Genomic DNA, 12,433 nt, shown 5'->3' with positions numbered 1-12,433 from the left:
AAGGACTTTGTACTAAGACCTAACAGATATTCTCAAAGCAGTATTCACCATAAACTGTGAACTAGTAGGACTATTCTCAATTAGTTTCAATTGAATTTGACTAGTATATATTCAATGCTTATAATGTGCTCAGCAAGGCTCTAAGCATCATAAAGGAATCAAATGAGGCGGTCCTAAGATGGCAGAGGAATAGGAAGAGAAGACCACTCTCTCCCTCACAAAATCCTCAAAAGATCATTTCAACGTGGAGCAAACTCCGCAAAACAACCTCTGAATGCAGGCAGAGGACATCAGGCAACCAGAAAAGCAGACCATTGTCTTCAAAAACAGGTAGGAAAAAATATAAAAGACGAGAAAAGAGACAAAGGAGGTGGGGAGGGAGCTCCGTCCCGGGAAGGGAAGCCCGACCTGGGAAGGGAATTCTAAGAAGAGAGGTTTCCAAACACAAGGAAACACTCTCCCTGCTGAGTCTGTGGCGAGCCTTGGAAACACAGAAGGCAACATAACAGGAAGGAAAAACAAATAAATAATTAAAACCAACAGATTACAAGCCCAACAGTAACTCCCCCAGCGGAAAAGCCGCGCAGACGCCTGCATCCGCCACGAGCAAGTGGGGGCAGGGCAGGGAAGCACGGGAGGCGTGGGCAGCCGTGCTCGGTAAGAATCGGGCAGAAATGCCCCACGCGTAACCAGAGCGATCAAACTTGGGCTAGCAAACCAGACTGGGGGATAGCTACCACGCAAAAAGCTGGAACATAAGACCCCACCAGGACCGCGCACAGAACAAAGGACGGAATGGACATAGCCGGCTGCAGACCATCCCCCGCCGGGGACAGGCAGCCAGAGCTGTAAGGGCTGGAAAGGGGCAATCGCAGCCCCGGAGAGACTTTACCTAACAAACTGCAGGCAGACTTCTTTGCTGAGACTTCAGGGGGTGCTGGACAGTCACCATCCGCCTCACAAGGAGCGCCAGAAGTACACCCAGAAAACTGAGCAGTAGAGACAGAGAAGGGGACAAGTCGCGGTGACCACGCTCGCCAAGCTCCTGAGCTGCTCAGACCTGAGAGGGGTGCAGAGTGCAGTCCCAAACAAGTCTGTGCCTCTGAGGGCTACCTGGGCGCCAAACCTGAGCGGCTTGGTCTGGGGAGGTGCGTGCAGCCTGGGGCTAGCCTCGGACGGTTCCCGGCTGAGCACCGTGGAGCTGGAGCGCTTTGTGCGCCTGGGAGGGGGCAGGTCCAGCGGGGCTGAGACTCTGTGTGCCCACAACAGTGCTATTTGTTTGCAGCATCCCCCCCTCCCCACAGCGCGACTGAACTAGTGAACCTAAAAAAAAAAAAAAAAGTGTCCACCACCGACCCCCTGTGTCAGGACGGAATTAAGACACTGAAGGGACCAGCAAACAGAAGAAGTTAAACAGAGGGAACCGCCCTGGAAGTGACCCCACACGGCCCATAACATCAAAGAAGGGCCAGATATATCTTCACTATTTTTACAATCATTCCTTTTTTTTTTTTCTAACTTTTTTTTAATTGTTAAGTCTTCTATTTCTCTTTTTATTTCTATAACTTACTATTACTTTTCAAAAAAAAAAAGACTCTACTTTTTTTAAGGCAAACACCATATACAGTCTTCGCATGGTTGTTGTTGGTATTTCTTTTTTAATCTTGTGTTTTTTTGTTTTTTCTTTTCTTATTATTTTTTTCTTTTTTCTTTTTTTCTTTCTTCCTTCTGCTTCTTCTCTTTAATACTGTATTTTTGAAAATCCAATCTCTACTCTAGGTTTTTAATCTTTGCTTTTTGGTTTTTGTTGTCAATCTGGTACATTTCATAACCCAATTTTACCTGACAGCAAGATTACTGCCTTGACCACTCTCTCCTCCTTTTGGACTCCCCTTTTTCTCCACCAGGTGGCCTCTGTCTCTCTCTCCCCCCAACACACCCCATCTCTTCTATATCCAACTCTGTGATTCTCTGTGTGTTCTAGATGGTGGAGAGCACCTAAGGAACTGATTACTGGCTGGACTTGTCTCTCTCCTTTACATTCCTCTCTCTTACCCTCCTGGCCACCTCTATTTACTTCCTTTCTCTCCTCTTCCCTGTATAACTCCGTGAATACCTCTGAGTGGTCCAGACTATGGAGCACACATAAGGAAGTGACTATTGACTAGCTTGCTCTCTCCTCTTTTGATCTCACCGCATTTCATTCCAGTCACCTCTAACTACCCCCTCCCTCTTCACTTCTCCATGTAACCCAGTGAACCTCTCTGGGTGTCCCTCAATGTGGAGAAACCTTTCATCTTTAACAAGGATGTTTTATCATCGGTGCTGTATAGATGGAGAAGTCTAGAGACCACTGTAAAAATAAAACCGAAAACCAGAAGCAGGAGGCTTAAGTCCAAAGCTTGAGAACATCAGAGAACTCCTGAATTCAGGGAACATTAAGCAATAGGAGCTCATCAAATGCCTCCATATCTACACTGAAACAAAGCTCCACCCAAGGGCCAACAAGTTCCAGAACAAGACATATCACACAAATTCTCCAGCAACACAGGAACACACCCCAGAGCTTCAATATACAGGCAGCTCAAAGTTACTCTCAAACTTTAGACGTCTCATAACCCATTACTGGTCACTCCACTGCACTCCAGAGAGAAGAAACACAGCTCCACCCACCAGATCTCAAACACAAGCCTCCTTAACCAGGAAACCTTGACAAGCCACTGATACAACCCTACCCACAGTGAGGAAGCTCCACAATAAAGAGAACTCAACTCCACAAATTACCAGAATATATAAAGGCCATCCCAAACGCAGCAATATAACCAAGATGAAGAGACAGAGGAATACTCAACAGGTAAAGGAACAGGAGAAATGCTCACCAAACCAAACAAAAGAGGAAGAGATAGGGAATCTACCTGAGAAAGAATTCCGAATATTGATAGTGAAAATGATCCAAAATCTTGAAATCAAAATGGAATCACAGATAAATAGCCTAGAGACAAGGATTGAGAAGATGCAAGAAAGGTTTAACAAGGACCCAGAAGAAATAAAAAAGAGTCAATATACAATGAATAATGCAATAAATGAGATCAGAAACACTCTGGAGGCAACAAATAGTAGAATAACAGAGGCAGAAGATAGGATTAGTTAAATAGAAGATAGAATGGTAGAAATAAATGAATCAGTGAGGAAAAAAGAAAAATGAATTAAAAGAAATGAGGACAATCTCAGAGACCTCCAGGACAATATGAAAAGCTCCAACATTCGAATTATAGGAGTCCCAGAAGAAGAAGACAAAAAGAAAGACCATGAGAAAATCCTTGAGATAATAGTTGAAAACTTCCCTAAAATGGGGAAGGAAATAATCACCCAAGTCCAAGAAACCCAGAGAGTTCCAAATAGGATAAACCCAAGGCGAAACACCCCAAGACGCATATTAATCAAATTAACAAAGACCAAACACAAAGAACAACTATTAAAAGCAGCAAGGGAAAAACAACAAATAACACACAAGGGGATTCCCATAAGGATAACAGCTGATCTCTCAATAGAAACTCTTCAGGCCAGGAGGGAATGGCAAGACATACTTAAAGTGATGAAAGAAAATAACCTACAGCCCAGATTACTATACTCAGCAAGGATCTCATTCAAATACGAAGGAGAAATAAAAAGCTTTACAGACAAGCAAAAGCTGAGAGAATTCAGCACCACCAAACCAGCTCTCCAACAAATTCTAAAGGATATTCTCTAGACAGGAAACACAAAAAGGGCATATAAACCCAAACCCAAAATAATAAAGTAAATGGCAACGGGATCATACTTATCAATAATTACCTTAAACTTAAATGGATTGAATGCCCCAACCAAAAGGCAAAGACTGGCCGAATGGATACAAAAACAAGAACCCTCTATATGCTGCTTACAAGAGACCCACCTCAAAACAAGGGACACATACAGACTGAAAGTGAAGGTTGGAAAAAGATATTCCATGCAAATAGAGACCAAAAGAAAGCAGGAGTGGCAATACTCATATCTGATAAAATAGACTTTAAAACAAAGGCAGTGAAAAGAGACAAAGAAGGCCACTACATAATGATCAAAGGATCAATCCAAGAAGAAGATATAATAATTATAAATATATATGCACCCAATATAGGAGCACCGCAATATGTAGGACAAATGCTAACAAGTATGAAAGGGGAAATTAACAACAACACAATAATAGTGGGAGACTTTAATACCCCACTCACACCTATGGACAGATCAACTAAACAGAAAATTAACAAAGAAACGCAAACTTTAAATGATACATTAGACCAGTTAGACCTAATTGATATCTATAGGACATTTCACCCCAAAACAATGAATTTCAACTTTTTCTCAAGTGCTCATGGAACCTTCTCCAGGATAGATCACATCCTGGGCCATAAATATAACCTTGATAAATTAAAAAAAATTGAAATCATCCCAAGCATCTTTTCTGACCATAATGCATTAAGATTAGATCTCAATTGCAGGAGGAAAACTATTAAAAATTCCAACATATAGAGGCTGAACAACACGCTTCTGAATAACCAACAAATCACAGAAGAAATAAAAAAAGAAATCAAAATATGCATAGAAACTAATGAAAATGAAAACACAACAACCCAAAACCTGTGGGACACTATAAAAGCAGTGCTAAGAGGAAAGTTCATAGCAATACAGGCATACCTCAAAAAACAAGAAAAAAGTCAAATAAATAACCTAACTCTACACCTAAAGCAACTAGAAAAGGAAGAATTGGAGAACCCCAGAGTTAGCAGAAGGAAAGAAATCTTAAAAATTAGGGCAGAAATAAATGCAAAAGAAACAAAAGAGACCATAGCAAAAATCAACAAAGCCAAAAGCTGGTTCTTTGAAAGGATAAATAAAATTGACAGACCAGTAGCCAGACTCATCAAGAAGCAAAGAGAGAAAAATCAAATCAATAAAATTAGAAATGCAAATGGAGAGCTCACAACAGACAACACAGAAATACAAAGGATCATAAGAGACTACTATCAGCAATTATATGCCAATAAAATGGGCAACGTGGAAGAAATGGACAAATTCTTAGAAAAGTACAATCTTCCAAAACTGAACCAGGAAGAAATAGATAATCTTAACAGTCCCATCACAAGCACGGAAATTGAAACTGTAATCAGAAATCTTCCAGCAAACAAAAGCCCAGGTCCAGATGGCTTCACAGCTGAATTCTACCAAAAATTTCGAGAAGAGTTAACACCTATCCTACTCAAACTCTTCCAGAAAATTGCAGAGGAAGGGAAACTTCCAAACTCATTCTATGAGGCCACCATCACCCTAATAACAAAACCTGACAAAGATACTACAAAAAAAAGAAAACTACAGGCCAATATCACTGATGAACATAGATGCAAAAGTCCTCAACAAAATTCTAGCAATCAGAATCCAACAATACATTAAAAAGATCATACACCATGACCAAGTGGGCTTTATCCCAGGGATGCAAGGATTCTTCAATATCTGCAAATCAATCAATGTAATTCACCACATTAACAAATTGAAAAATAAAAACCACCTATGATTATCTCAATAGATGCAGAAAAGGCCTTTGACAAAATTCAACATACATTTATGATAAAAACTCTCCAGAAAGCAGGAATAGAAGGAACATACCTCAACATAATAAAAGCTATATATGACAAACCCACAGCAAACATTATCCTCAATGGTGAAAAATTGAAAACATTTCCCCTAAAGTCAGGAACAAGACAAGGGTGCCCACTTTCACCACTACTATTCAACATAGTTCTGGAAGTTTTAGCCACAGCACTCAGAGCAGAAAAAGAAATAAAAGGAATCCAAATAGGAAAAGAAGAAGTAAAACTCTCACTGTTTGCAGATGACATGATCCTCTACATAGAAAACCCTAAAGACTCTACCAGAAAATTACTAGAGCTAATTAATGAATATAGTAAAGTTGCAAGATATAAAATCAACACACAGAAATCATTTGCATTTCTATACACTAATAATGAGAAAGTAGAAAAAGAAATTAAGGAAACAATTCCATTCACCATTGCAACAAAAAGAATAAAATACTTAGGAATAAATCTACCTAAAGAAACTAAAGACCTATATACAGAAAACTATAAAACACTGGTGAAAGAAATCAAAGAGGACACTAATAGATGGAGAAATATACCATGCTCATGGATCAGAAGAATCAATATAGTGAAAATGAGTATACTACCCAAAGCAATTTACAAATTCAATGCAATCACTATCAAGATACTGGCGATATTTTTCACAGAACTAGAACAAATAATTTCAAGATTTGTATGGAAATACAAAAAACCACGAATAGCCAAAGCAATCTTGAGAAAGAAGAATGGAACTGGAGGAATCAACTTGCCTGACTTCAGGCTCTACTACAAAGCCACAGTCATCAAGACAGTATGGTATTGGCACAAAGACAGAAATATAGATCAATGGAACAAAATGGAAAGCCCAGAGATAAATCCACACACCTATGGACACCTTATCTTTGACAAAGGAGGCAAGAATATACAATGGAGTAAAGACAATCTCTTTAACAAGTGGTGCTGGGAAAACTGGTGAACCACCTGTAAAAGAATGAAACTAGATCACGTTCTAACACCACACACAAAGATAAACTCAAAATGGATTAAAGATGTAAATGTAAGACCAGAAACTATAAAACTCCTAGAGGAGAACATAGGCAAAACACTCTCCGACATAAATCACAGCAGGATCCTCTATGATCCACCATCCAGAATTCTGGAAATAAAAGCAAAAATAAACAAATGGTACCTAATTAAAATTAAAAACTTCTGCACAACAAAGGAAAATATAAGCAAAGTGAAAAGACAGCCTTCTGAATGGGAGAAAATAATAGCAAATGAAGCAACTGACAAACAACTAATCTCACAAATATACAAGCAACTCCTGAAGCTCTATTCCAGAAAAATAAATGACCCAATCAAAAAATGGGCCAAAGAACTAAATAGACATTTCTCCAAAGAAGACATACGGATGGCTAACAAACACATGAAAAGATGCTCAACATCACTCATTATTAGAGAAATGCAAATCAAAACCACAATGAGGTACCACTTCACACCAGTCAGAATGTCTGCGATCCAAAAATCTGCAAGCAATAAATGCTGGAGAGGGTGTGGAGAGAAGGGAACCCTCCTACACTGTTGGTGGGAATGCAAACTAGTACAGCCACTATGGAGAACAGTGTGGAGATTCCTTAAAAAATTGCAAATAGAACTGCCTTATGACCCAGCAATCCCACTGCTGGGCATACACATGGAGGAAACCAGAATTGAAAGAGACACATGTACCCCAATGTTCATTGCAGCACTGTTTATAATAGCCAGGACATGGAAACAACCTAGATGTCCATCAGCAGATGAATGGATAAGAAAGCAGTGGTACATATACACAATGGAGTATTACTCAGCCATCAAAAAGAATACATTCGAATCAGTTCTGATGAGATGGATGAAACTGGAGCCGATTATAGAGTGAAGTAAGCCAGAAAGAAAAACACCAATACAGCATACTAACACATATATATGGAATTTAGAAAGATGGCAATGATGACCCTGTATGCAGGACAGCAAAAAAGACACAGATGGGTATAGCGGACTTTTGGACTCAGTGGGAGAGGGAGAGGGTGAGATGATTTGGGAGAATGACATTGAAACATGTATAATATCATGTAAGAATCGAATTGCCAGTCTATGTCCAATGCAGGATATGGCACGCTTGGGGCTGGTACGTGGAAATGACCCAGAGAGATGTTGTGGGGAGGGGGGTGGGAGGGGGGTTCATGTTTGGGAACACATGTACACCCGTGGTGGATTCATGTCAATGTATGCCAAAACCAATACAGAATTGTAAAGTAAAAAAAATAAATTATATAAAAGGAATCAAATGAACAAAGATAATATTTTTTTTTCTCAAGCTGATTAAAAAAATAAAAAGAAGCACACTAAAGAAATAGCAATATAAACTGTTGTAAGATTAGTGCTCCTATGAGTAGTATAGAAAACTAAAACTCTTCCTCCAGAGTGGAATCCCAAAGCCACTGTTATTTTAAGCTGAATCACATTTCCAGTTATTCACTATAGTCTTAAAGGCAACTTTAAGATGTTTAAATGTTGACAATTGGACATTTATAGATAATTGAAGGAATTAAGGGTAGTTACATATTTTATATACCACACACATATTCCTTTTTATTTATGCAACCCAAACCTAAAATGAGGTAATAGATTTTTAAAGAGAAGTACACATTAAATGGTTTTCTTTTCTCAAGTATATAGTTGTAAAACTCTTTATTTTCTCATAAAATACTAGCATAATTAATTATTAAATATATTTTTTAAAGATAAATTTGAACAGTCACAAGAAAATTTAAATTTTATCTTTGAAATGATAAAGTAATGATGGTTGGAAAATGTTTCTAATCTCTCACCCAGAGAAGCTGCCATTTATTTAAATTTGTTCAAACTATGGTGCTTAAATTGAGAAATTTCTGTGCTTCATCCTTATTATATGTTTTTAAAATTCTAATTAAAAATAAGAGATGTACCATCATATTTAAAATTATTAAGTAAAAGTTTAAAGTTTACTTGTCTTTATGCATCTCTTTTGAACTCAATGAAGTAGATAAATTTAAATACATGAAACTTTGGAATATATTTTTTCACAAATAAATTGTCATACTTCAACTGCATTTCCAAAGTGTGATTCATTATGTTGCTTTGTTTGGAATTTATACTAATCTCCCAACTGTAGTACTTCTAAGCAGTGTGTCATTCTCTTGCCAGCAGTGAGTGTCGCTAAGGTAGCACTTCTGTTGTCATGGCAGTGATGGGTCATCAATGTTCAGTGGAAGACCTGTAATTTGCAAAGTGGATGACAAGCCACATTGAGAATGCACTGCAGTGGCCTTTTTTAGGTGAGTTGGAAGCCTGGGGTATGACAGTCATGCTTTATTTTAGTCTTCACAATAGGTTTGAGATTTAGATTCAGAGGGTATAAATGAGATCTTCATGTTTTGGTCTTAAAAAATTCTCCATGTAATAGATCAATAAATATTTTACATTTTCAAACGATCCTAAGACTCATGTAATCAGAAGAGAGTTTTGTCCTCATCCTTCTTAGACAAACTTTGGCCTCTCCCAATAGAATCTATAGCATTGTCATTTCCATTTGATCTATCTGGAGGATTGAACAAAAGAAGAAGGAAAAAAATCCATCATAGTATCTTTTAAGAAATAGCATTTATTTTTGTCATTGTTTTTCTTCCATAAGCAGAGCCAATTGTTTTCTAGCGGGGGACTGAGCTCCATTCTGTGACTATTCAGATTTCAAGATGCAGTGCAGATACAACATCCTTATGAATTGTCTACTGATCACACAATCTGACAAAATATCTCCTATTTCAAGGTCTATAGTGTAGCTCCTGTTAAGTTGCAAAGAGATGAGAGCAGGATTCATCACTGTTTTGGTCAGGGGAGTAATTTCATAACAAATATATAGTTCAGTTCAGTTCAGTTCAGTTCAGTCGCTCAGTCATGTCCGACTCTTTGTGACCCCATGAATCGCAGCACGCCAGGCCTCCCTGTCCATCACCAGTTCCCAGAGTTCACTCAGACTCATGTCAATCGAGTCCGTGATGCCATCCAGCCATCTCATCCACTGTCGTCCCCTTCTCCTCCTGCCTCCAATCCCTCCCAGCATCAGGGTGTTTCCAGTGAGACAACTCTTCACATGAGGTGGCCAAAGTATTGGAGTTTCAGAGTTAGCATCAGTCCTTCCAAAGAACACCCAGGACTGATCTCCTTTAGAATGGACTGGTTGGATCTCCTTACAGTCCAAGGGACTCTCAAGAGTCTTCCCCAACACCACAGTTCAAAAGCATCAATTCTTCGGTGCTCAGCTTTCTTCACAATCCAACTCTCACATACATACATGACCACTGGAAAAACCATAGCCTGGACTAGACGGACCTTTGTTGGCAAAGTAATGTCTCTGCTTTTTAGTATGTTGTCTAGGTTGCTCATAGCTTTTCTTCCAAAGAGCAAGCATCTTTTAATTTCATGGCTGCAGTCACAATCTGCAGTGATTTTGCAGCCCCAAAACTGACCCTGTTTCCACTGTTTCCCCATCTATTTCCCATGAAGTGATGGGACCAGATGCCATGATCTTCATTTTCTGAATGTTGAGCTTAAGCCAAATTTTTCAGTCTCCTCTTTCACTTTCATCAAGAAGTGTTTTAGTTCCTCTTCACTTTCTGCCATAAAGGTGGTGTCATCTGCATATCTGAGGTTATGGATATTTCTCCCAGCAATCTTGATTCCAATTTAGGCTTCTTCCAGCCCAGCGTTTCTCATGATGTACTCTGCATATAAGTTAAATAAGCAGGGTGACAATATACAGCCATGATGTACTCCTTTTCCTATTTGGAACCAGTCTGTTGTTCCATGTCCAGTTCTAACTATTGTTTCCTGACTTGTATATAGGTTCCTCAAGAGGCAGGTCATGTGGTCTGGTATTCCCATCTCTTTCAGAATTTTCCACAGTTTATTGTGATCCACATAGTCAAAGGCTTCAGCATAGTCAATAAAGCAGAAATAGATGTTTGTCTGGAACTCTCTTGCTTTTTTAATGATCCAGAGGATATTGGCAATTTGATCTCTGGTTCCTCTGCCTTTTCTAAAACTGACTTAAATATCTGGAAGTTCACAGTTCACATATTGCTGAAGCCTGGCTTGGAGAATTTTGAGCATTACTTTACTAGCATGTGAGATGAGTGCAATTGTGTGGTAGTTTGAGCATTCTTTGGCATTGCCTTTCTTTGGGATTGGAGTGAAAACTGACCTTTTCGAGTCCTGTGGCCACTGCTGAGTTTTCCAAATGTCTGGCATATTGAATGCAGCACTTTCACAGCATCATCTTTCAGGATTTGAAACAGCTCAGCTGGAATTCCATCATCTCCACTAGCTTTGTTCGTTTTGATGCTTTCTAAGGCCCACTTGACTTCACATTCCAGGATATATGCTGAATCATCAATTAATTGAAACTAAAGATGCCATTATTGTTTAATTATAAACTGCTCATGTACCTGTTTGTCTATTTAATTTTCCCATGCTTTCATCTTCCCCAAACTGATGGTGAGTTCCCAAGAGAGAGAAGAAATATTTGTACATCTATGTAAAAAAAAATAAAATTAAATAGCTTGTATTTAATGCCTCTTATAGAGCCTACAGAATGTTATGCATATACAGCAGAATACCTACTGATAGCTGATATATGGTAAATATGTGGTGATAAAAATAGTTACATACACCACTATTAAAAGTTAGCAAACAAAAGAAATCATGTAACACAAAACATAATTTCAAATTGCTACATTAATTTGCATTGGCAAAACATGATATGCCCTCAAGCAGTTGCTCTGATTTGACAGATGTGTCCCTGATTTGAGTGGAACATTTCTGTAAAGTAGGACGTGTGAGTACTATTTTAAATTGCTTTGTCATAGACCCTGAAGCAGTCGTAAGTTTTAGTTACTCTGTTTCACTAGCTCTAAATGTGAGTAGCAATTCCTGTCATCTGTACAACTTATAGTCATGTGATGATCTTAATATACTGAATCCTGCTAGCTAAGACCTTAAGTTTGGCAGCAGTCATTCAGTATGTACAATAATCCTGTGCCATTTTCTGTTAGGGTCCTTGACTAAAAAGTTAACACAAACACTTACCAGTCATTTACTCATTCAACTAATAAATACTGAGCACCATTGCATGACCTGCTGTGCAAACAAATGACTCTAATATAATTTGAATAGGCATTATATTGTAGGTACATAAAAAGTATAATAAGTGCTCAGGGAATGTCAGTTCAGTCACTCAGTCCTGTCCGATTCTTTGAGACCCCATGGACTGCAGCATGCCAGGCTTCCCTGTCCATCACCAACTCCCAGAGTTTACTCAAACTCATGTCCATTGCATCAGTGATGCTATCCAACCATCTCATCCTCTGTCGTCCCCTTCTCCTCTCGCCTACAATCCTTCCCAGCATCAGGGTCTTTTCCAACGAGTCAGTTCTTCATATCAGACGGCCAAAGAATTGGAGTTTAAACTTCAGCATTAGTCCTTCCAATGAATATTCAGGATTGATTTCATTTAGGATGGACATGTTTGAGCTCCTTTCAGTCCAAGAGACTCTCAAGAATCTTCTCTAACACCACAGTTCAAAAGCATCAATTCTTTGGTGCTCAGCTTTCTTTATAGTCCAGCTCTCACATCCATAAATGACCACTGGAAAAGCCATAGCTTTGACTAGACAGACCTTTGTTGGCAAAGTAATGTGTCTGCTTTTTAG

Source organism: Oryx dammah, unplaced genomic scaffold (genome assembly GCF_014754425.2).
Source record: "Oryx dammah isolate SB20612 unplaced genomic scaffold, SCBI_Odam_1.1 HiC_scaffold_24, whole genome shotgun sequence".
In the NCBI taxonomy this organism is placed as follows: Eukaryota; Metazoa; Chordata; class Mammalia; order Artiodactyla; family Bovidae; genus Oryx; species Oryx dammah.
This window is presented reverse-complemented; position numbering follows the sequence as displayed.